Source organism: Phasianus colchicus, chromosome 10, assembly GCF_987193195.1.
Source record: "Phasianus colchicus chromosome 10, bPhaCol1.hap1.1, whole genome shotgun sequence".
Classification (NCBI taxonomy): Eukaryota; Metazoa; Chordata; class Aves; order Galliformes; family Phasianidae; genus Phasianus; species Phasianus colchicus.
Window position 1 is genome coordinate 23,080,204 of NC_143445.1, and position 25,612 is coordinate 23,105,815.

The 25,612-nt window shown below is 37.3% G+C and overlaps 1 long non-coding RNA gene across 7 annotated transcripts in view; it reads left to right on the forward strand.

The window, feature by feature from the left end:
- Nucleotides 1-5,486: 5,486 nt before the first annotated feature.
- LOC116243385 (uncharacterized) overlaps nucleotides 5,487-25,612 on the forward strand; it is a 120,927-nt gene continuing 100,801 nt past the window's right edge. For 5 of the 7 annotated variants that reach the window (XR_016469805.1, XR_016469807.1, XR_016469810.1 and 2 more), the window contains exons 1-2: nucleotides 5,487-7,180; nucleotides 18,636-18,706. This is a non-coding gene — a long non-coding RNA (uncharacterized LOC116243385). Of the gene's footprint in view, nucleotides 7,181-15,860; nucleotides 16,330-18,635; nucleotides 18,707-25,612 lie in introns of those variants that run through there. The other 2 variants (XR_016469809.1, XR_016469806.1) reach the window with 2 other exon arrangements.

Genomic DNA, 25,612 nt, shown 5'->3' on the forward strand with positions numbered 1-25,612 from the left:
ATTCTTTCCTGAGAAAAATCCACTGATTTGGGCCACATAAAGCGTCTCTTTAATACTGGCCAGTTACATTTTCTTGTTATCTCACAGTGAATTTTCCCAGCATAAAGCATTCCCTTTCCTTTCCTCGTGGTATTCTTCTTCTCAGCACATGGCGATGTCTCGGTGATCTGGTGCTGTATATATATTATACCTCAGAAAATACATTTCTGCGTTCTAGATCAGTCCTTTCTTATTCCTTGCATTGTTGCTTTTCTTCCTGGTATGAAACATTGTATGAAATCTCCCTGTTGCCAAGTTAATTCGTGATATTTTACAATGGTAGAGTTTTAAACCAAAGCCTTGTTTGCCTAGGATTGAAGACATTACACTTCATGAAAAACTACCTTTTACACTATACACCACCCTTTACATTGCCCTTTAATGTGATTTGTTTTCTTATTTGGACTTAGCTATGCATTTCCTTCTTAAAACAGATGTGAAAATAAATGGCTGCAGCCATACTCTTAGTCCAGAGATATATAATTATTCAAATTCAAGACTCTTCTGCCATATTACAAGCACAAACGAATACAGTTTTGCTGTTTAAATATCAATTTTTTACAATCCCAGCATTAACTCAGTGTTTAAAAATAAAGATACAAATTCTTTTTAATTCTTTTTGCTATGCTTTTTTTTTTTTTTTTTTTTGGAATGAGTAAAGGCACTCTCTAAAGATAGGAATATGTCATTCAGCATGTCTGGCTGTATTTCCCAGTTGCTGTTAAGAACAAAACTATTAATTCTAAAACATGATGCTCGGTGGATAAGGTCAAATTCATTCTGCAGGTTTAATGATATTATAATTTATGAGATATGTATATGGCAAGAAAGGAGAATATTGATCCATTAATATACATTTGAAAATCAAAGATCATTTATCTCCTGGCAGTTTTAACACATACTCAATGCTACATGATAGTAAACCTTTCCATAATTTCCTTTCTAAATGAAGGGCAGAGAAGCTATTTAAAAACTAAAAGTGATTGAATCTATAGATTACACTTTGAAAGTCTGAAACTTGCGGAGCATTACATCAAAGCAGATGGAATTGCACAGAGTAACAATACCTGGAGCAGTGGGAAGGCTACAAAGAATTATTCTGGCTTTTGGTTAGGTAAGTGCTCAATCACATATGGTAAGTGTTATTGTTCCATTATACATACGGAGAAATTAAGTGTAAGTGCAACACCCGGAGTCATTCATGAGAACTCAGAAAAAAGTGCCTCCAAGATTTCCATTCCACTGTTCTACTCAACAGAAAAACATTTCTTTTCTGTGCACCACACAGGATGACCTGTGCAACCTACAGATACTTTTAAAATCAGCAGGAAGGCACCTTTTACATTGTGCCATCAAAGGTACAGCCCCAGCAAGGGCAGAAAGGCATGAGCACCAAGCCCAGATACCAACCTGAGGTGGTTATCAAACATGGAGGTCTGCCAATTTAAATGTCACTGCCTGGTGATATGGGGTTTAACTTCATGGTACCTGAGGATGGAGCCTGAGGAAAGCGACAAAGCAAACCATGATGGTTCTTTCATAGGAAGAATGATACATTTATGCTCTGCTCATCTTTCTGTGCCATGCTTAACATGGTTGTATTTCAGTGCCTTTATTTAGGTTGCAAAACTATTAACTCTTACAATTCATTTACTATCTAATGAAGTGTGCATATGTGTGCGTGTGTGTATTTTTTACAGTCTGTGTATTGCATTGACATGCAGTTATCCTAAAAGTCTATATAAGATCATGTCCTCTCACTGCAAATATTAGGGAAAGCCTTTTTTAATATAACTGATTTCAGTTCATAGACCCATACCCTATGGTTCTATAAAATAGAGCAAAATCTTTGGTGACTGCTTCGGAATTCTTGTCTCATGTTTGCTGTTAGTCTTCTCTGTGGTATGTTCAATAACACTAACAAAACCTCCATCTGCTTTTTTTTTTTTTTTTTTTTAAGAACTGCTCTGTAAAATATCCAGCTCAACTATCTAACTAAAAATCTTTCATGTTGCACTAGCGAAAAGAATAACAGACAACAAAAATTCTTGTGAATGTCTTCTGTTAGAGCCATATTGCCTCTGTTGGGGAAGAAGTATGGCTGACATTCTCTAACACTTTTCCTTTTCTGAAAATATTTTTTAAAAATACAGGAGAGATATCAGTATTAAAGCTCTTTTCATTCAGTATTTTCAAGAACTCTTCTGAAAAGCCAGTCATTAACAAATGACACATTTTGGTGCGCTTTAATCCAAGCTGCAGGAGTATGCAGGTAAGAAATTTTTCATTGAATAATCGCAATATAAGCAGAAACACTGGCAATTTATTTTGGTCTAGCTGAGATAAAATAAAAGGGAAAATTAGTTGTGTTGTTAATTCATCATATTTTGTAAGCAATGGAAAATATTGTATCACTACTTTTCTGTGTTTAATTTCATATTGAAACTGGTTTTTAATATTAAATCTGTTCTCACAAGAATTGAAGTTTGCAGTGAATGTCACTAGGACATAAAATAGCAACTGGTTAACAAACTGCAAAAGCTGTTACATTGGTAGCTCTCAGGCAAGACATCCAACTCTCTGGGCAGAAGCGGGTGCCTGAGAGATCTTAGGGAGCTACCCAGTGTTCTGCTTAGTATGTATGTCTTGTCACTCAGACCAGTGTGCAACCAGTGCTCTTTCTGTAACTCTATCAGGAAAATCTCAAATTAAATTGAATTTTCCTAAAATTCACTGTTAGATTTGGGTGTGGTTTGGCATTCTTCCAGATGTATTGCACATTGTGAAGTCAATGTTGATTTTGTAATAGTAATTGCTTCCCTCAGCAAATATGTGCTGAGTTCAGGCGGAGTTTTTCAGGCTTCATAGAATGTAAATGCATTTTTTTTTCCTGTTTGTTGGTTGTTATTTTTGTTGTTTGTTTCTATCTAGCATTGATTTTCTCTACCCTCATACCTGTTTTCATATTTTTTTTTTCTTTTTCTTATTGTTTTCATGCAAGCATATAATTCAGACAGAACAGTACACTCTGCAGGTTGGTCAGCACTGAAAGATACAGAAGTTACATATTAAGTAAGTTTTTTTCATGAAAAACAGTAATCTATTACAGCTCTGCTGGAACTGAACAAAAATGCATAACATTCTTTATGCAGTCTGTCTTGCATCTTCCTAAAGCAGGTATAAATTTGCACTTAAATTGCCACAGTTTGGGCCATTCTTCATGTTGCATTTCAATCTTGACCGGGCTACAGCTTAGAGCAAAATGTAGAGAAAATATAAACTTCCGTTAAGGAAGTTCAATGTCATTTTCAGGTTCAGTTCAGTCAAGGTAGGGATAATGAAACATGTTTTCCTGAAACTTTAAAAAGAAGAAACTGTCATGGCGTGGTTACAATCTTTCTGCTCAGGCCATAGTTCCAGTGCACTGAAATTGATTAACATTGTTTCCATACACTAAATTTGTTTTTAACATGTTTACATTATAACACCAGCATCTCTGTGGCAGTTGAAATACCCGTGTGATATTTTAAAGCTGCACTTCTTCCTACTTGGAGAAATCAGCTATGATATCTTAAAAATATTCATATTTTTAAAATATGTGTTAGGTTCCTGGCAGAAGCTTTCAAGCATAGTACTGATCTGGATTTCTTCTCAGAAAGGCTAACCAAGTGGAATACTAACTCGTCTTTGCTCAGTTCATTGAATAAATATGGTGATTCCTATTTAGAAAGTTAAGTGAGAGAGATCTGCCTGATGCTGTGGCATGACTAGTTGTCTGATGCTGAGAAAGCATGTGAAAACGCCTATCTTATGGTATAATTTGTGTTTGTGTACAGAGGGTTATAATTTCTCAGAGAAATAAATGGAAATCAGATATCTGAATTCTTTCTCTGGTTTTGATATACCAGGCTAAACAAATAGAATTGTTCAGTTTTCTAAAGGGATTGGATATCTCAGATTTAAAACACAATTTAGTCGCATACATGCATAATTTTGTGTCATATGAGGGAAGATGGTTGAAGCAGCATTGGCTGTGTGGGAGACCAAGTCCAGTAATTAGCTTTCTTTACATTTGGCAACAAATAGCTGTGCCATAATATTAGAAGAGCATCGCTGACGCTAATTTTCAGTAATGTGAGTCCTTGATATTACCAATGCATGAATCTAATTAAATAAAGTTAATTGAATTTTAAAAGGCCTCTTACAACTCACACATCGGGTGGTTTTCTGTATCACATCATCAGAAATGTCTCTTTGCAAGAAAAAAACAGTTAGGAACAAAACCAGAGCAAGTAACAAAAACAAAACAACATTCCTCCTACCTTAAACTGGTTACATTTTCTTTCCCACTATCCTGCGTACTCAATGTGCTTGGCACTTCTCACTGTATAGTTTTATCCCTGACCCCATTTATGTAAGGAAGTACGAGAAAAAGATGAGAACCGTGAGCCTTAATGATCACAAGCGCCTATATCAAACAGTTCTGAGAAAGAAAATCTCACCTTCTCTATAGTGTCAAGAAGAAATAAGATGGAGACTAATTGAAACCTGCTGTAAGAAAGCCGGACAAAGTATGACCTCATCATACTAGAGCTGTTGACTGGTGATGATCAAGAAAAGTCACAGAGTTGCCTCTCTAAGAAGAGATAAATTTTAAAACATATGTCTACAGAATTCAGACTTCACAGAAGAGGAGATGTCCACCTTGACAGCCTTGTCTGAGATGGTGCAACTCTTTTAGCTAATTGGAGTTCAGGCTAGGTTTTGGCTATGTCAGTATGGGTGAGAAAATTGGCTGAGAAAGAAGGAAAATGATATTTCATCTTTAGCACTTGTGAAAGGCCAACTTGTCATTGATATTATTTGAAATTCTTCCCAAAGTTTATTCCCCAAGAACCTACTCACCAGAAAACTCTATGGTTCAACTATCAGTCTTATCAGCTCCCACGGATTTAATCAATAGTTGTCTTGAGTCCATATAATCACAACTTAACCCCTAGTAGCTGTTTTTGAAAGGAACTCTCTTGGGTGCCACAAACCAGTTGAAAACACAATTATTCTTGGCTTTCTGTGCTGTGAAGGAGAAAAGAAAAATTAATAATCAAAGCTGCATAATGAACAGAATGGCAGCTTACTTATGGAAGGTGCATTTTCATCTTCAGCAATTGAGGAAGAAATGACTTCTGAGAATACAAATGAGGAAAATCAAATACCTCAAATCTTTGGGAGGAAATTTTGACTTATCAGATAATGAGCTAGCTTTCAGTGATGAGAATGATAATGATTCCATTACTAATACTGATAATAATAATAATGGCAGTGTATAAGCTTAGCAAATATTTTGCTTCTGGTGGGAGAATAAATTATTAATATAAGAACTGAAAAAAGACATTAAAAGATACAAGGTTGTTTTTTTTTTTTTTTTTTTTAATGCTGTAAGAGGCATGAAGAAGTGTAACAGTAATAATAAACTAAATGAAGAAATATGGAATTTGTTAGCTTTATTTAAAGAAGCTGGAATAAAACTGCCAGGTTGAGGAAACCCATTAGCAACTTGAAATCAGACCTATCCTACTATCCACAAATCAGAGTGTCATGATAAGTTGTCAGGCGGCCAGAAAGATTGTTACTTGTGCCAGTTTTTAATATCCTGAAAAGAAAATGGATGGCCAAAATCATTATCCTTGTTTTTTTTTCTAAAACGGAGAACTTCCCCTTTCTGTAAGATAACCCAATATCAGCTACTAAAAGCAAGATAGAGGCTGAAATTGAAATATGGTCTACTTTCCCTTGACAATAACAAAGCTTTTCTCATAGACATCAACAGAGATTGGAACGGAACCAAAATTATCAAGAAGACTGATAGTGTCTGAACTAATTAGGATAGTTGGTTATCAAGTATACACCTAAACTGTTTCATAAAACTCAGCCTGCCAGGTCTACCCTCAAGGGACAGTTCTATAGAGTCAATATGAGAAGTTATGTTGATAGAGAGACTATTATCATCAGCTGACATTTACCTTCCATCTCTTTATCTAAAATCATGCTTCTCTTCATTCATAATCTATGGTAAGTAAAATATACATCAGAGGAATACATTATGTAATAAGCCTCATATAGTAATTTCCAGCCAAGTTAGTGAAAGCTGCAGTTCTAATGAACTTTAGGTTCTCACTTGGTACTCTGCAGGGAGAGAATCAGTGTGCTGATTCCAGTGGCCCTGATGCTACTTCTACACTTAAACACAATACCCAGATCATGCCTCATCCATGGCTTCTGACCAACAGCATTTGCGGAAGGAAAAACAATAGTTAAAAACAGACTAAATAAATTGCTTGTTTCCTGGAAGCATCACCTCACACCCTATGCAGCCGTGGCTGTAAGAAGGTCCTGGGCCAACTGCTGACCGCTGTCAGTGAGTAAATACAGCTCACTGGGAGAACACCTGGTCATAAACAAGCAGCTTCCAGGCAGGATTTCAGAACTGGGTTGTGCAACAATGTAAGTAAATGATAAATAAAGAAAAAACAACATTCATTTTCTTCCACTCTTTTTCCCTGTTACTTCATAGTGACAGAGACTGTAAGCAGATTTAATAAAGGAGACCAAGGCACAGCAGAAAACTTGATTTTCTCTTCACTGAGTGTTGTCAGGTGCTCTAAACACATGCTTTGTGTCAATTTTGCTTAATATTATACAACTCTTCTAAGTGTCAGGCTGTAAAATATTGATCTTTATGATTTATCTTCAATGCAGCGCTGAAATTTCCTACTCTGAAGAAAATCAGAGTGGGTGCAAACGTGGAAGAAGCAGTCTAGGCGTTCCGAGGATTTATTCCAGAACAGTGAGTCGCACCTTCACAATGTAACTTACTGCGTGAAAATAAAAAGAGAAAGAAAAAAAAAAAGAAAGAAAGAAAGAAAGAAAAAAGACATCAGTGGCCGCTTAGGTTTGGGCGGAAGCCACAAAATGGCCGCCGTGCTCCGGGCTGCCAAGCGGCGCAGCTCCCTTGCAGCACGCAGCCAACGGCTGCTCTACGCCTCGCCTCACGGGGGCAGCAGCACGCGGAGCCTTTCTTCTGCAGCGTGCGCTGAGGGGAAGAGAGGGTGGGAAGAGTCCGCCGTCGAAATGGGACGTGCAGGTCAGTTTTCCAGAAAGATCAAGTCTGATTTGCTGTTTTTTTTGTGTTTTTTGTTTTTGTTTTTGTTTTTTGAAGTTAGTTATGGTCTCGGTCTTTTGCATTGACACAGTTTGTATCTTGCACTCTTCCTCTGTGTTTGTGCCTTCTGTGTGAGCTCTAATCTCGATATCTCGATCACAAGCTGTTTAGCTGTTTGTCTTTTATTCACGTTGCATCTGAAGGAGGCCCTTTCTGGATGCAGAGCCAAATGGTTTTGCTTAATTTGGTGTTTTCAGAAAGAAGGAGGGGGTTGGGTGATGTGTTATGAAGTGAATAAAGAGTCTTTAACTACATGGAGTGTATAAGACAGCTCTTTAAAACTCTTATTAATACCTTATAGAAATTCAACGGTTGTGCAAAATGCAACTGTGGTTTAGCAGTATCTAACTGTGAGATGGATAGCCTTAAATAATCAATAACAACAGACAGTTAGGATGCTGAGGTAATTACGAGACTGGCAGTGGATGCTTAATAGCCGTTAATGCTGGGCAGTGATGGCAGCAAATGGCTGCAACCAGCCACACAATGCAGGCATTGCAGTGTTGGCAGCAGAGCCCACAGCCATGGCGGTGCTCCCCAAAGCTGGGCCTCCCTGCATCCCTGGGGAAGGTGATTTCTTCCACAGCGGTTGGTTCCTACCTGCTGGGGCTTTTAATGCTCAGCTGTTTTTCACCTTGGTGGCTTTCTTAGTTGTCTTTTATCCCTTCGAAGCCCACAGCCTCTGTTCCTCGCTTTCTCAGTTTCCCACTGGTCGGTCAGCGTTGCTGCTGAGTGCATCACCTGTGGTCATTGTGCCCTTGTCCTGCAGGTGTTTCCATGGGAAATTATTTTTCCAGAAGTGATTCTCATGTCTCTCCTTTTCAATATCCCACATATAATTTTCATTTCTGTATTCCAGAAGCAGTACTGCTTTTGAGTAGTTCCTTTCCTCCTCATTCTGCAGCTGTCTTAACGATGCTGTAACTGCATTATTTTTCCTATGTGCTATTTATTGTGTTAAATCAGCCATTTGTTAGTTCAGCAGTTCTGCTGCAGTTTATAGATACTCTCAGGCCCTATAGTTATGCTAATTCAGCAATGTGGTGAGCTCTCCTCTCACCACCAGTAATGCCAAATGTATTTTTGCAGGGTTAGCAGAAATGATACCAAGGCCTGTCTTGGTTTTAATGGCCCCTTTCTGCTATTGCACAGGATTATGTCAAGGCCTATCCCAGCTCATTGGCTTCCTTCACCTGAAACAGCAAATTATGCTAAAGTCTATCAGCCTGTCTTGGCTCACTGGTTCCTTCCCCTTGCTATGGAAGCAAAGCACCTTTGTTGTTCTTAAAGTTCCCCTTACATCATCTCCATGAAGGAGAACACTTAAAGAAGATTTACTGGCAATCTCTTCAAGTTACAAATCGTTTTAGCCTTATTGAAAACTGAAAATTTGTCCAGGAGCTTGCAAATTGTTGTTCATCCTCTTTGCTAGAAGTTGTAGGGATTTTTTCTCCCCTTCTAGGATATTTTTTTCAGGGCAAACAACAAAAGATCATGCCTGTAACTATAACTTACATAGTTCTGTTTCACACACAAACACTATTGGAGGTTAATAAAATTGCATATTAGGTGGAAAAATCATTATAATAAAGGAATGTACTTGATGTTTTAGCTCATGAAGTAGCTATGAACAAAGATGGTCAGGAAAATAATAATAATTTAAAAATGTATATAGCATTTCCTCTCTAATAGCTAACCTTAAAGTCTTTACTTTCTTTTAAAGTGTTTAGCCATTCTTGGGCACAGTATAGATGGTAAGTAAGAGAACTGCAAAGACATACTTCTCATTAATGCCAATAAAATGGTGATCTTAGTATTAAAAAGATTATGATACCATTATTATGTAGGAGATATATTTTATTGTATAAAAATAGAGTTGAATCAGCCAAAGTAACTGCAGTTTTAAAGCAAAACCTAATTTTATTTGCCTTTGAATACTCTTGTTATGTTTTGTGATCATTCAGTAGAATGTTTTGACAAAAAAAAAAAAACAAACAAACCATGGGATAAATGGTATGTTTCTCCTGTTTGTGTACTTTCCTATTCTTCTGATGAACCCGTTCTGCTGAACTGATATGAATCAAACTGATTTCTGTGCTTGCAACAGGAATATCAGAAAGATAATTTATACTTGTTTTCAACTTGAAGACAGCTAACTTGTTTAAAATACATTTTATTATGGGTAAAGCCTAGCCTAGACAACTTATGGATTAATAAGACTGAAAAATGTTGGATATGGCTTACATGAAAAAATCTTTAAAAAAAATCTAAAAATCAGTATGTTTACAGCAACATAGGAAAGAAAACATTTTTGAGTGTACTGTGTGCATGTGGACCAAATATTAACAATTTGAAGATACTCAAAAGCATTTCTTTATAAGCAGTTTTTTAAGGTAAAGCATAAAATAGGACAGGTTGTTTTGAAGAAATGCCTTCTCTGCAGTACTTTTCCTGGGACAGTCTAAATCTCCCTTATAAGGGCTAGCGGTCATCTGTTTCCTTTTAGCTACTGCTCTAAATATCCACTAAGTCATTTGCAATACATGCTATGAGGGTAAAGCCAGTTTTGACTGGTACCTGGGAGTATGCCATGGCTTTTGCTAAAGTGAGAGTGATCCTACAGAATACTGTAGATGAATCCCTGATTAAGTTTCTGCTACCAATAACTGTATCAGTAAATCAGCAATACCCAGTACCTCAGTGCTTACAAGATCTGTTTTAATTAAAACTCCAGAGGATTAAAATGATCAGTTAATAATTTTTCCAGATGTCTCATAGCCTTATGAGAGACCTCCTCGTTTTGGCAGCGTGTGTTATCACCAGTGGGCTGTTAGGAGCACGTACCTGCAGCAGCTAGCACGTACGTGGCCAAGGTTCTGCAGAGAGAACATTTCTGTTCCTTGAAATTACATCTCAGAAGCAGCTGAAAGAGGGGCAAAAAGAGATATTTATGTACGGTACTGAGTAGAGGGTAGATGTGCATGGCCTTCTCGAGCGTTAGGATGGATTGATGGGCTTTCATTCTGGCACAGACACACACAGCAGCCCAAAAGGACAGGGATGGTCTCAGGGTGAGCTGCTGCTTGCTTGTGAGGGATTTTGGCTTATAAAGTACTGCAGCAGAAGGCTGCATATTGGCAGCTAAAAGCTGAACACTTCCTGCTGATCAAAACTAAAACAGTCCACATATATATGTATACATCATATGTATCTGTATACATGTATGTATGAAAATACGTGCATCCAGTGCTTTCAGTGTTTTTATTCTGTGATTTATTTTTTCATGGATAGGGCAGGACTTCAAAATGTGTGTGGATCTTTTTGAAGTGCTGTTAGGAAGTTTCCAACCAATTTGTTTCAGACTCTTCAATAAATTTAAATTTAACATCCCATTAAAATGTAATTATTTTGCACAACCAAGAAAGGGAATTCTGTATTAAAAACAGAGCTCACATTTAAAGCCAATATAAAAGGTTTGTTATTTCCATACAGTTATTTAATACTGTGTACTGGTTGAATTAGTAAGTTAATTTGTTACCTGGATATGAGTATTTATTCGTGGTGTCATTGTTATGTGGCTGTAATCTTAATTAATTCCTTGGCAGCGTGTCGGTGATTTCTGCGTGGAACATTAAATGTCAAATTGACTTTCTTTGTTGCCTCATTTGTAAGTATCTATATACAGAAAAAGGAAATCAGTAACAAGGAGAAGGAAAGTTCAACGGAGTGCAGAACCTTGTTAATATTTGTATTGTTTTGAAATCTCTCTTTATAAATTAGATTGCAAGGACATGATAAATACAAAAAAAAAAAAAAAAAAATCTGTGTAGGAATGTATCATTCCTGTATATGTATTTAATGAGGTAATTTTTAAAGAGTGCATTGTTTGTTCAGTAGTACTTCCTATGTTGATAATGTTGAAAAAGATTGTGAGGCTGGCAGCTGCAGCCACACTACTGAAGATCAGGTTGTTCTCTGTGCTTGCTTTATGTGTATGTAGATCAGTTCTTCGGGCTTCGTTTACCAAAAGTGCCCATTTTCCAATGCCTTTTCAGTGTGAGTATGTCATGGGATTATCAGAATCTGAGCATATGCATCAGACGTTTTTCTGCTTTTCAAATGTGCATTATGTCTGAGAGATGCTTAGCTGGATAGTTACTGAAATAGCACTAAAAGTAGAGATGTCAGATCTTCCTTCCTTAGCAGCAGCAGCAATGGCAGGAGAGGTTGTGCAGTCCCAGGGGGCTGATTTCCGTCTTAAACTGTTCCTAATTCTGATTATATAACTGATAAGCCATTTCTGTGTACTCATGCTCTGAAAATTCTATTCTAAATATAGCAGAAATAAGAACTAAGAAAGAGAGATGGTATGCCAGGTGAACGTTTTCTGTAACAAACCCTGCATCCAGGATAATATTTTTTGTCTGGTGCAAAGCTCATTAAAATCATAGAATCACCAAGGTTGGAAAAGACCTTCAAGGTCATCCAGTCCAACCATCCACCTACCACCAATATTTCTCCATTCAGCCGTCACTTTCAGACTTTCCACTGCTTTAGTACATTTTAGACAGACCTCTTGCTTCATGCCTTTTTGAGGTTTACTTTCTCATTCAGCAAGTCCTGGCAAGGCTGCTGCTAACATTCTGCAAAAATATTGAAGCGTTAAGTAATCACTGCAGTGTGTTGTCACTTTGTAATCATTGTGAAATTTATGTGCCTAAATTTCTCATATTGATCCAGAGTAAAGATTTGCAACCAAATTAAACAAGCTCCTAAATACACTTAAAATGGCTTAGCAGAATCAGCAGCGTTGCTCTCTGAGGTTGTTGGAACATGGACTTCTAGGATAAAAGTGTACCATTTTTATATGAAAGTATTTGGTAGTGGCTTTTAAAAGGAAATTTGCAATTTCTACTCAGAGAGGCCATCTTGTTTTGATTGATTATTCTAACATTTGAATTTTTATTATCCAATTAAAATATTATATTCTTACCATCAGTTGAAATTTAATAATAGATATAAAATACATGTTGCTGAAGGCCATTTAATTAACGCTAAAAATGAAAACATATATAGTTAGGAGTCCAACCAGCATTTCATGTTGATGATGAAGCTTGAAAATATATATATTTTTAAGTGCATGTTTTAAATTTCAGCATGATGAAAAAAGGCTGATTTCTTAAAATTCTGATATCTAATTGTCGTCTCACATTTATATTGACAAACAATCCTAGAGCCGCCAATTGCTTTGTATAATGCTGTTGCAAACGAAAATATTATTTCTCACAATAGAGGAGTGTATCCGTATGGAATCTTTTGAGTTGTCTAGATAAGTATCTTCTCTATTAATGAAGTTCATTTGCATGGCAAACATTCTTATTTCATTTTTTCCTTCTGCAGCTCTTATCTCAGCCTTTCATTTGCACAATGAGCAGGCAGCTGAGTATGGGAATCTTCTTCCTATAGAAACTGTTGTGGTATTTTGTGGTTTGGTTTTGATTGTCTTTTTGTTTAAGAGAATTACAGATCGAAGTGCTAATATTAATGAATTTCCCCATATGGATGTTCTTACTGTATTACATGGTTTAAAAAAGGCCAACACAGGTGTATTACAGTGTTAAAGGGAATAAAAAGGTATTTCTTTAAGCTCTCACTGATCTTTTTCAAAGTTCATGCAGCGGTTAAGAAATATCTGGAGAGGTTTCCAGCCACAAACTTTCCTTGCAGTTCCTGTAAGAGCTGATGCCTTCACATTGATTTCAGAGTGAATGCTTACTTCATTTTTTTTTAAAGTTTTTGCAAATTCTGGGTCCCAGCTCTTTCAAGACTTGATAATTAAGTGGCAGGTTCAATCTAAATGGATAATTAAATAGATAAGTTCACACACATGTATATGATCAGAGAAATTCCAGTAATGGTAAACAAAAGAGCTGGCCCTGTATGTCACTGTCAGTAATCCCAGTTACTCATGTTAAAGTCACAAGTGTTAAGAGGAGCCATTTTGGTCTTTTAGCATGGCCCTCTGAATGGCACAGCCCCCTGAGCTTTCATAAATTAGGGCCCATTTGACCTGGACACAATGCCATGGGAGGACTTAGATCGTCCTGCACACGGGACCTGCATGTAAAAGATCTGGAGACTAGGAGAAAAGGAAACATATTTTATGTGTGGAAAATTGGATCACACAAAATGTGATGAAAAGCCCATAAAAGTCAATGAAAGGCTACCAGTAACTTCAGCGGACCTATGATATATCAGCAAAGCACTTAGAGACTTGCTTAAAGGATTGTCTGTCTATAAGGCCTGTTCCTCACTGGGGTTGCAGAACAGGCTGATAGCAGTACTTCTGGTGCCAATAATGAACAGATTACCCAGAATTCCTGTAATTTTGCCAAACAATAAAGCAATTTATGGAGGCCTATTTGATCTTTCATCAGTTAGATGAACCCCTGTATGTGGAAACAGGCGTCTCAAATTTCAGTTGAAGACTAAGGGTCTGATTTATAGCCTATGAAAATCAATTCAGATCTTCAGTAGACTTTCAACAGTGACCCTAGGGAATTTTCATCATTGATAAAGGAATTGTAAAATTGATCTAATGTTTAAGAAAACATTTCTTCCTCACTACAACAGAAAATGCTGTTTTTGTAATTTTGTATCAGCCTCTGAAATGCCTTACTCACTCGCTCTGAGAAATACACAGCAAAGTAGGTCATAATCTGGGGCATCTGAAATATCAGTTGCAGTGACTCACGCATGCAGCAGCCAAGGGCAGGTTTCCCCCATTAGTGCACTCTGCAGATCTCCATTGCAGAGTCTTGGACTCTTCACTGATGTCAGTAGGAACTTAGGCTGTGATGTAGGTATGGACTGTGCAGGGAAGGAAATGAAGTAACGGTGGAGTGGGAAAGAACAATAATAAAACCAAATGGTAGCAAGTTCTTCAGGACTTTTCTAGGCTTTTCTAGCATAGTACAGCACCAAATCCGTGTTCTGTTACAGTGGCATTTACTGGCTCTGGTGCTTAACATTATTAATTAGGGGAGGACAAAGAAGTCACACAGTGAATAGTCACATTCCCATCACCTGGTATTTTCATATGGCCAGATGAGATTGTTTGGGAGTTGATAAATCAATTTCTACAGCACAGTGTTGGCTAAAGGTGCCTGTGAAGATGCTGTGAGTGGAAAGGAGGAAGGGGAAGCAGGTTCCGAATCCATTGGCATTCTCAGAATGCCTTGTGACAAGAAAGGTGGCAGGAAAACAGAGGAGACAAAAACCAAGTCAGAGACATTGACTCAGGTTCTGAGCACATTTCTCCTGTTGAAAATCATTTCTTGAGAAGAAAAAACTACCTGAGGGGTAAGAAAGAGAAGAGAGTAGATGCCCAGTTTCCACGGTACTGTCTTGAGTCCGTGAAAAAAATATTCTGTTCCCTGAAGTCCCCATTGCCAGTTGAAGGGGAAACATGAATGCCTTTTTTTCAGCAACCTGATCACCACAGTGAGAAGCCTTAGCTTTCAAACAACTTGCCCACCCTTCAAAAATCCATCTGTCTTGTCTCCAAAATACGTATCATGTAGGTGAGAAATTAACAGAGACTCATCACTGAAGTTAACAGTAAATATTTAACTACCTATGCAAGGCTGGGAATTGCAAGTTTAGGATTATAACTCCTAATTACAAATTACAATTACTCCTAAAAACAAAAAAAAAACTCCGTTTTTTTTATGTCGTGTTATGTTACACCAAGCACAGGTGACCTGAAGCTCTAGTTGCAACCAGAACTGATTGCACTGCACATGCAGTCGCTTTGACAATGACTTTGTATTTTCTTGCTGTTGGTTCTCAAGTGAAAGCCTTGCTATCCCTGTAATGTTAAGTGTTTTTGTTAGTGTCCAGAGCAAATGTTATTTCATTGGATACACAGCAGCTCTTAAAGAAAAGCTTCATCTTGCAAGTGGTGCTCAAGGGTAAACACTGCAAATTTAATTTACTTAAAAATCACTTTCGTTATTGGAGACAGATCAGTGGGAGTGCACAAGTAAGCATTTTTCTGTTTTGCAGCAGGTAAATAGAAGAATCTTTAATGCTCTTGTTTTGAAGGGAACATTGTTCTTGCAGTTCATTTTTTACATTATGGGGATCTGTCAGTTTTCCTCAGTTTCTATTGGGTGTTTCCGAATGCTCTGCTGGGTGTAGCTGGTCAGAGCAACACCTGCAGCCAGCAGCTCTGTTATCTTGTCTTGGCAGCTCAGGTTTGTATCTCTGCCTGCTTCTGGCATGCCTGTTCATTCTGTTACTGCTTTGCAGTTCACTTAGGCACAACTCACTACTAAAAAATGTGTAATTCCCCTTTTCCCAGTGCTTTATTTTCTCTTAGTTGTCAATCTACATTAAAAAATCCTCATTTCTTATTCTGGACTTGAATAGTCAAGTCTCGAGATTTCTTCACGTTAAGAAATTCTCCAAAAGATGGCATTCAGTGGCAATGATGAACTTTCTGGCCTCTGAAGAAGAGCTGGTTAGATGTCTTCTTAGACTGAATATCATGACTCTGTTGGTAGATAAAGAAGCATTGCTGAGGTTGTACAGAAAATGCTTCATTTCTCATCTGTTGTGAGTCTATAAAGGGAGACTATAAGCTCTTGGGTTCAGAATAAAAATCATATAGGATCTGAGTATTGTTTGTATAGGATTTTGAAAACTACTTGAACACATCTGCATTGCATGTGGCCACTGATAATCTCTTGTGTTAACCATATAGAACTTCTGGCTATTAAGGGGAATTTTACAGAATTCAACCAGTTTTGAGATCATCCCTGCTCACTACAGGGCAACAGCCATCTGTAACTGTAGTGGAAATGCTGAGTCACAGCCTGAAACAATTATTGAGCACCTGGTGGGAAGGCAGGACCAACCCAGGGAGCTCAGGTGTGTGCAGTGTACCAGAGTACATGTACTGGAAGGTCTGGAGCCAGGATGCACCCTTTCCCAGCCCTCATTTAAGGGTTGGCAGCGGAGGTGAGGGCACCTCACTGGGGATCCTGTGTACCTGAAGCCTTGCAAAGGTAAGCAGCTCTTTTCTTTCATTTCTGTCTCCATGGCTGCTGCGTTTGGGATTGTCCTCATTTCCTGCAGCCAAAGACTTTGCCACTCTGCTGTTGTCGCTGTACTTTCCATTGCATTATAGCATTACAATAAGGATGAAAAAAAATGTTTTCTGTTTATGTGGAATTTAATGAAAGATGGAAAATAGGAATTCACCTTGTTTGGAAATTTGGATGTTCACAGATTTAGGCAACTGTTGTATATCAAATTGTAAAGGTTTATGGTGGCTTACAAGTAATGTGATAGGTCAGATCGGCTTTGTGGGTAAGTAGGTGCAGAGATGCAATCCTTCAGGGAATTCCACCCTGGGTAGCAATATAGAGAACTTTTGCTGGAGGAAGGCACAGTGAAGTGGTGTGTAGTAACCAACACTGCCATCTTGTGAGCAAAACCTACCTCTACATATTAATATAAGAAGCAGGAATAATGCACACGTGTATGCTGGTTTATTTTAGGACTATATAGGTTTTTCTAAGCTGACAACTTTTTAAAATCCAAGTATTCATATTGATTCTCTATATGATTTGACTTTCATACTGTCCACACCTCTTGAACTTGTAGAAGAGATTGCTGTGCACTGTAAATCAATCCAGCTGTCCAGTGCAGTAGTACATAGCAATATTTTACCTTATTGTGTCCCCCATGACCTTCTTTGTTTTCTTATTGTCATTCAACAAGTAAGAGCATGCAAATTCACCATGAAAGGCATTTTAGTGAATAGTAGACAATTCAAACTTATAAAGAATGATTTATGATATTATTTCTGTTACTCATTGTTGGCTCCATTCCTTGAGATGACAAGGGAGCTATCTTTATTAATCTCAGCCAGCTGAAAACATTTCATCTATGAGCTTTCTTGAAGAAATGCACCTCAGTAACTCGTGATGGAAGGCATCTGGTCTGACCCATCAGCATTGCTACAGCTTTCAATATATTATACTTAATAACAAATAAACATCCTTAGCCAGGATCAGGATCCTGCAGTGCAGCTTGATTACATCTGCAAAGAACAGTGATTGTCCTGGCTGTCGGAAATAAAAACAATGAATGATGGCCTGCCAGCATAACCTGCCATAGTGTTATAATACCCAATCCCCAACCCAAGGCATTAACATTATTCCAAGTATGCTTCCCATTGATTGTAGTAATTATCCCTAATCTTTCCCACTAGTTAGGGGGAAAAGTGAATGTGGTGGCAGTTTCCTCTGGAAAATGAACATTTCAAAGTAAAATTAACGTAAAATGTCTTCAAAAAAGTAATCAATCATTCAAGGATACAGTCAAGAGAAATAGCCTTTGTGGGTTTCTTCATGACAAGGCTGAATACTATCTGGGAGATATTGTTTGGTCGATTGTAACTAATGTGCTCAAGTAGAATGGATGTTAATAAAAATTTACTATGATTAATTACTGTTACTCGCTTCAAAATCCATTTTAAAGGACTAATTGCTACTTCTAAATTTAGTTTTAGGGAAAATCATTAAGAATGTACAAAGGAATTCTAAAGCTTAGTACAACAGACTGAATCCTTTGATGTCACATTTATTTGTAACTTTCTTCTATTAGTGGCCTCTGTGTTTGGAAGATCTGTGTGATTCTCACTACTACTGATTTGATGGTGTGGTTTTGCACCGGGTCAGGCTTGATGAATGCCTGTATGACAGCACCTTGCACGTGTAGCACCGTTCCAACTTCAGAGGCATCCTGAAGTCTTCTATGAAAATCTAGTGATAATAGATAAAGAATTTCTCTGTGCTGTTGTATTGACCGCAATTTGTAGCCTTGCTGAATAATCTATTCAAGTGTTTTAGATGTTTTTCACTGTTTTTCTTGTGACTGTTGTGGTAGTGTTGTGTTTTAGTATAGACAGCAAATAATTTTCTTCATTAAAACTTGATTGATTTATACACAAACACATACATATACAGTATATATAGCTGATGCAATACCCAAAGGGAAACAGAGCAGCAAAACAGATATTTTGGTGCGTTTGTTGTCAGAAAATGTCATGATTCATCCTTCATGAGCATCTGCAAATATGCATCTGCCAAATCTATTTTACTAAAAGCTTGTTTTCAGTCAAACATATTCTTACCCCTTGAGTACAACACTTTTGATTGACAAGTAGAAAAGGATTAATGATTACTTTAATGTCTCTACAGACTCGCACATTCCCATTTTCTGCTCCACAATAGAAACAACGACCATGATTCACTCCTCACTGTCACGTGGTAGGAATGACTTTAATGCCTTTCTGGTTCTGTAGATATCCTTTGAAGTGACAAGCGGGGAACCAACTATACCGTACAGGACTTAGACAAGGGCTCATCCTCAGTGGTAAGCTTTGCCGGTACTTTACTTTGTTTTTAACTGCTGTTTCCAGAGCACTGCATCTTCATCTGCATGAGGTGTTACCAACATAATGAAAATTGTTAAAATGAGTGTAATTCTTTCTACTGCTACTAGTCAAGTGTACAACAGTCCAGTGCTTAAAACTCTAGTAACAGCATATCTGATATCTTTCTCTGCATCTGATTTTTGTCCAGCTTTTGTTCTAACATCTAAAGAACAAAATTTCTATTAGAGCTGTGCAATGAAATCCTAAGCCATGTTCTAACAGAATGAATGATGCTTTGCTGTTCTGTGATCACATTTAATCTCTCTACATTTTGTAGAGCATACAAGGTTCCTACCAAGTTTCCTGATCAATTTGATCCATAATATGTTGGCCATCATGAGGAGCAGGGTGTGCAATGGAGAAGGACTGAGACATACTAAATCCTCCTCTTATTTATTGTGACCTTTGGAATCTTTATGTCTGAAATTGGCAAACAGCAGTCTGAATCCAGAGGTGTTAAACTTCATTTAAGACTATGAAAATAATCCACATCTCATGGTTAAGATAAAACTCAAACATCGTAACGTGGAGTCCTGCTCTCTAATTTAAGACCTGGCTCACTTCAGAACAGGAATAAAATAACACCCTCAGGAGCACACCTAAACATGGACAATGTGACATCATCAGGGGTTTTTGTGAGAATTAATCATCTTGCTGTAAATGATATAGAACGACCAATGACTTCTGAGTAACGCTTTGCAGTGTGAAGAGTTAAGAGATAAAATATCTACTTTGTTTGTATTTGTTGACTTTTCCGTAAGGGCACATCAAAGAGTAGAATATTTCAGCTGATGAGTGAGACCTTTATCTGTAGATCTGCGTGAGAAGCTGTAATAATATGTTGAGTTCTCACTTCCATTTTAGTTCATGACGAAACCACAGAACACAACGTGACAGCACTGCAGGGAAAAGAAATCAGCTATGCTATGCAGCGGTCATGAGGCAAAGAAAATACACTCTATGCCAGATAGACAACTTTTCCTTACTTTATTGAGAAATGCGTAGCTGTTCTGTTCAACCACATCAGCAGGTATTTTCTTGCAGATATTTTTTTCTGGTGACCATAACCCATCAAAGCAATGAGGTCATAATTAGTTGCCTGTAAAATTTGGACAGAAGTTGTCCTCAAGGGGAAAAATGGAGCAAAAGTCATGGAGTAGTTGTACTAAGAGAAGGAAAAATACTGGGGAAGTACATAATCTATTCTGCAATAAAACAAATGGGTTGGGGTGTGTAGATCATGTCGCAGTCCACAAAAGCCATCACAAAAGATTGTGTCCCTGCCCCCGCTTCCTTTTCAGTTTTGTTCAATTATCTAGACTAAAAAAGACCATTCAAAACAGCAACAGAACCCTGTGCGGTTCATTTCTTTTCTAATGTGGGGTGAATTTCTGAATGCACTTTCTGCACTGGAAATGTAGTGTCCGCTTATGCTTACATCCTCCCCATTCTGCTGCCCACCCTTCTGGGTCACATATTAGAGAGATGGTCTCCTGCATATAAAGGATAAGTGAGTTAATAAAAAATAAAGTACATAGGAGGCCAGAGTAAATGGAGCATATAATTTTTTCATGAACTGGTCTCTTAAGCTTCATTTTGCAAGGCATCATGATTTTCTGCATATTTATGAAAATATGAAATAGTGAACTTGATGCTTAATGCAAGACCTACTTAGCGATTTTCAGTAAGGCTCTATCTTCACGTTTTCTTTGGCAGAAAAGCTAGTATCTCTTACAGGTGCTACCAGAAAAGACAAACGTAATGATATTTTGCTGTAAGGAGATTCTGTAATAATGTAAAACTTATTTCAAAGCCATTTATCTTACAGAACAAGTCTAGCTATCATTTGGTTCTGTTTGGTAACATGCAAACACAAGCATAATCAAAGTGACTGCTAGGAGTAGAATATTAGGCTCCAAGAATACCAGTTAATGAAGACTAATGTCACTGTATATACATAGACAGTAAAGTACAGATTTTAAGAACAATGGGCAAATAGTAGTTTTCGAAAAATTTTGGGGATGAAGGTATTTCTTCTAGCATCTAAATGGCATTCTCAATTTTAGAGCTCTAACGCAGTTTATAAAGATAATTAGGCATAAATGTCCCCATTTCACAGCTGTGCAAACAGAGGGAAATAGTTCTGTAACCTATTTACCAAAATCTTACAGAGGTAAGCAAATCTTGAGGCACCAGATTGCAAGCACTGGTTCATTAAGATCTCTTTTGTACGTCTTTTTTTTTTTCAAATAAATGAATTAATATTGATCTATCAAAGGAACAACAACAAAAATAATCATTTGTCTAGAGCTTTTAATGTTACCTGTTTCAGTTCTTTGTAGTTTCTACATTTCTTTGATAAGCCGTAAGCATCAGAGCTGTTCAGTATATTTCAATTCATTCTTTTCTATCTCAAAATACCACAAAAAATCCAGTTCTGTCTGTGCAGGTGTAAAGCGAGAGCTACCTGCATGTATCATTGCTCTAACATAGTACTCAAGCACGGTCCAGTGAACTACCCAGGTACTATCCTAACCACCAGTTGCCAGGCTTTCAGAAAAGGTACTTGCAAACAGATACGCTCCATGGTTTTTAGAGCACGTAGCATATAGTCTCCTGCATTAACAGTATCTCCATGACAACTGCTTTATGATTCATGCCACATAATATATAACTTTGTTGTTAAAAAGAAAGCCCTCGCAAAAAACTAACAAGGTCCCATGCTTAAAAATTAAATAAATCTGAAAGATTTCTTAGCAATCAATTAACCATTAAATAAAGCTTAAGGGACATTAGAACAGCAAGAATGACAATATTTATGGCTTTGATGTGATCACGAAATCTCATTCCCCGCTTCTCCACCATTCTTACCATTGCAAATCCCTGTAATTGGTACTGATGCAACATTTCAGTCAATAGCTATAAAGGGGAATGAGGAGCATAAAATGGCTTTTTGGCATTGAATGAGTAAATAAGATCACAAAGTGCTTTGTATTCCAGTATTTCTTGCTAATCAATCTTGTTTTAACTTACCCAATTGAATGTTTGAGGGATATCAACAGGTTTGGGGAATGGCAGAGGATAGAATCATAACAAAGATAACAACAACAACGAAAAAGTTTTCTGGTGTTGTTCAGACAACTGAAAATATTAAAATGCCTTTCTCAGCTGTTGATTCAAGAGCAAGTTAGCCAGTCAAATAAAACTGAGGATATTACGCTAACAGACATTCTTGCAGTGTAATTTCAGTTCTGGAAATTCATTAAGACAATAGATATTAAGACAATAGGTGGTTAGGTAAGTAGAGGGTAGGAGAAGCAGACGGCTGAATGCCAAATATTTACTGGCTAGGTCCTGATTTCAGAATCAGAATAAGGGAACGGCAAAGCCTGCCAATTTTGATGGATTGTGGGTGGCCTACTTGTTCTAGCTTCATTGGCGTCTGCTTATTTTAATCTAGTAATTTCATCTTAAATATCAAGTCTAGGAGATACTGTGATGCAGGTCTTGGCTCTTTCTGTGGCCAGTGGGGAATAAGAACCCATCTTATGATGACCAGTCATTTTTATGGAGATTTTTCTTAGTTGAACTTGTCTTCATTGTGATGTAAAAACGTAGATGTTATAATCATTCTTTTCAGGACTAGGGTACAGAAATTAGACAAGATATCAAATAAGTGGGTATTACAAATTGATAAATAAAATGCTTCTGTTGGGTAACTTTAAGATCTGTTAAAGAAAGAGTAATGCAAAAAGAAAAAAAAAAAGTTTCTGAAATAAGAATCTCTAGTTCAAATTACTGCAACTTCATTATGAGTCTTTTTATTGTCTTAGGCTCTCAGTTTGAACCTAGTAGTTACCAAAAAGACGAGCTTAATTCCCCAACGACACCTGCTTAAGAATCAATGACATTAGTGCCCAAACAGCAGCTGTGCAGAGCTAATCCGAAAGCAAGGTGCAGTTATATTAGAAGCACATGAGGGGTTTGGCTCTTTTCCAGGTATCTGGGATGTTTACTGCATCTCTTCCAATGGATGAGAGGAGAATTGAAGTGAAGTAAAATATGCAGCAGTAGTTCAAGATGGGACTGATTTTTTTTTTTTTTTTTTTTTTTACATTCTTTCAGGCTTCAAGGTGTGCGGCGTTATTTTGAGACTTAAATGACTCAGGGGCAGAATTCAAATTCAGTTCGGTTTATAGAGTGAGAGTCAAAGGAATTGAAGGAATTCTGTATTTTACCTATTAATGAATTTCAGGGGGTATTTACTAATTATACTGTGGAGCTGTGTTTGTACTGACTGTTAGGCTGCTCAGTAACTGGGACCTGGGCTTCTGCAGGGCACTCAGAATGTAATGGCAGAAGAAAGAGAACATATTGTACAGCAGAAGGACAGCTTAATTTTCTGCAGCTAAACATGGTAAAAACTCCCATCCTTTTTTTCTCTCTAAGTAACATCAGACAAGCTTCTCTCAGAATATCCTGCAGCATTTGTGGTCAAACTTCTACTTTCAGCTCTTAGCAAGAGGTTGCACTGGAAATATGTGAAGGTAATACTTAAGGAAATAAGGAAACGTGCACGCAGGTGCTGGTGATAATGGAATGAAAGGAGGTGGGGTGTATGTTTCTGGTTGACAGTTCCAATTAAAATGATGGGGACTTGGGTTAGGTAATGACTGCAGATTGAGTCTTGCAGAGGCTGACTTTCTCAGTCAGTTCTCTTTTTTAGTTTATGTTCTTTTCTGAAAAATATTTCCCTTGGTCATATAATTTTATCTTCCAACAACTTATCCAGCCCTGTATGCCAATTCTTTCTCTCCTATGTGCAGTCTGTATAGCTCTGACCTCCAGTTTGAAATGTTTCTTCCCTTGTACATTGAATAATTGCCCCCTCAATTAGTTTTTCCTCTTTACACTTAGAGCTGCTGGTACATGCAACAACCTTTCTATCTCCTTCTCTTCAACTCTTCCGTTTTGATTTCTAGATTGTGTGCTGTCTGAAAATAGCAATGTTTAATAAATAATAGTAAAGGGAATGCACATCCATCCATAAGAGAATTAAACAGCTCAGGTAGGAACTGAGATACTGCTGCTTCTGCAACAGCCTCTAGCTGCGCTAACTCTGAAGTTAAATAGTTCTTGTTTTTAGCATGTGTGGAAGAAACTGAGCAACAACACACGAGGTTGTTTACTTTCCATTATGCTGGCAACCCCCAGCGCATACGTACTTATATATGTATATAGATACATATATACTTGTGGCACAGTGTAACTTCCTTTCAAGATGCCATTGAAGAGGGATTTAATCTGTACAGAGCCCTAACAAACTGAAGCACAGTGGATTTATTCATTTAAGAGAATTATTCATTTAATTTTCACCATTTTAGTATTTATATTCATTTACAATTCATTTATTCCCTTCATTTTTATTCATTTATTCATTTATCAAATATTCATTTTAATGGCTTTCATTATCACTACAGTAACCGGGGGGACAGATTTGCAATAATTTTATTCCTTAAATAGGTTTATTCTTGGAAAATCTACAAAGTAGGGAAAGACCAATTGTTTTCAGGTTTGTTCCCTTTTCCTTTTATCAGAATTACTATTTATTTTTTCTCGTGTTTCTTTATAGCCACGCTAGTGTTCTCCTAAATTCTATTATTTGTTTTATTGAAGCAGCTCAGTTTCCTGATACTGGACCAAATGCTCGTCTGATGTAAATTACTGGAATCAGAGCATGTTATTCAGTGTTTTGGGCACTGATGAAGTCTGCTTGTTCCTTCATGTATATTTTTTCTTTCCCCTCTGTGATAGGCTTTATGTTTTGTAGCTGAGAATTTGCTCTATCAAATAGTGTTATTGTGCTCTTTGTATCTATTGTAGTTTCCATGGACACTACAATATGAGGCATTACTTTTGAAGCAACCTATGTGTATGTCTTGCACTTCTGATTTAAATTGTAGCCCTTCAGTTTTAGCCATGTATACTGGTAAGTGCTTATGCAGTTCAGCCTCTGAAGTGTATTGCAGGTTATTGTAAAGAATATCTGTGAGCAGTGAAATGTTGTCCTTGGTAATGGGAGGTTCATGGATGAATACGTGCCTGATTTTGGTGAAGGAGTATGTTATCTGGGTTGGGTATTTTTTTTTTTTTTGCCTTCCAGTTTTCATTGAACCTTTCATTTCCTATGAATATATTCCATGACTATTTCAGTGCTTCTCTGCATTACAACTTTTTCAAAAATAGTGGCAGTTTCTAGTTTCTTGTTAATTTTTTTTCTAATCAACCAGGGTATTTGAAACTGACTCTAACCTTTAACCAGCTCCAAGTTCAAGCTGCCCCTTCCCTCTAACTACTCATGGTTTATCTGCATTCTGAGTTGTAGCAGAAACTTTGGTGCTGTTTCAAGAATAGAAATCCAGTTGAAATGGTTTACCCCTACATCCTCATTGACTGTACAGCACCTATGTTCAGCAATCAAAAATATTTTTTTTTGTATTTATTGAATCAGAAAAGAATAAATTCACCCTTTTTGTAAGAAAGAATCACAAGCTGTGTATTCCCTGCTATTGTATATTCAATAAACCAAACTGCTTCAGATATTTACATTCTGAAGGTTATCTTTGTTGCCAGAAGAGCTAGAACTAATTTCCTTTACAATGAGATCTTTAGTTTGTAGGATATGTTGTGACCCTGCAGAAAACCTCTTCCCACCCCACCCTGAGGCTGCAACTCTAATTTTAAGAACCACTGCTCTGGAGGCTTTTTATCAGCTCCAAAAATGTCTTATCTCAAGTTGCTTTCAGCTGCATAATAAGAGGTCATTTGAAATAGATAATGCCTTC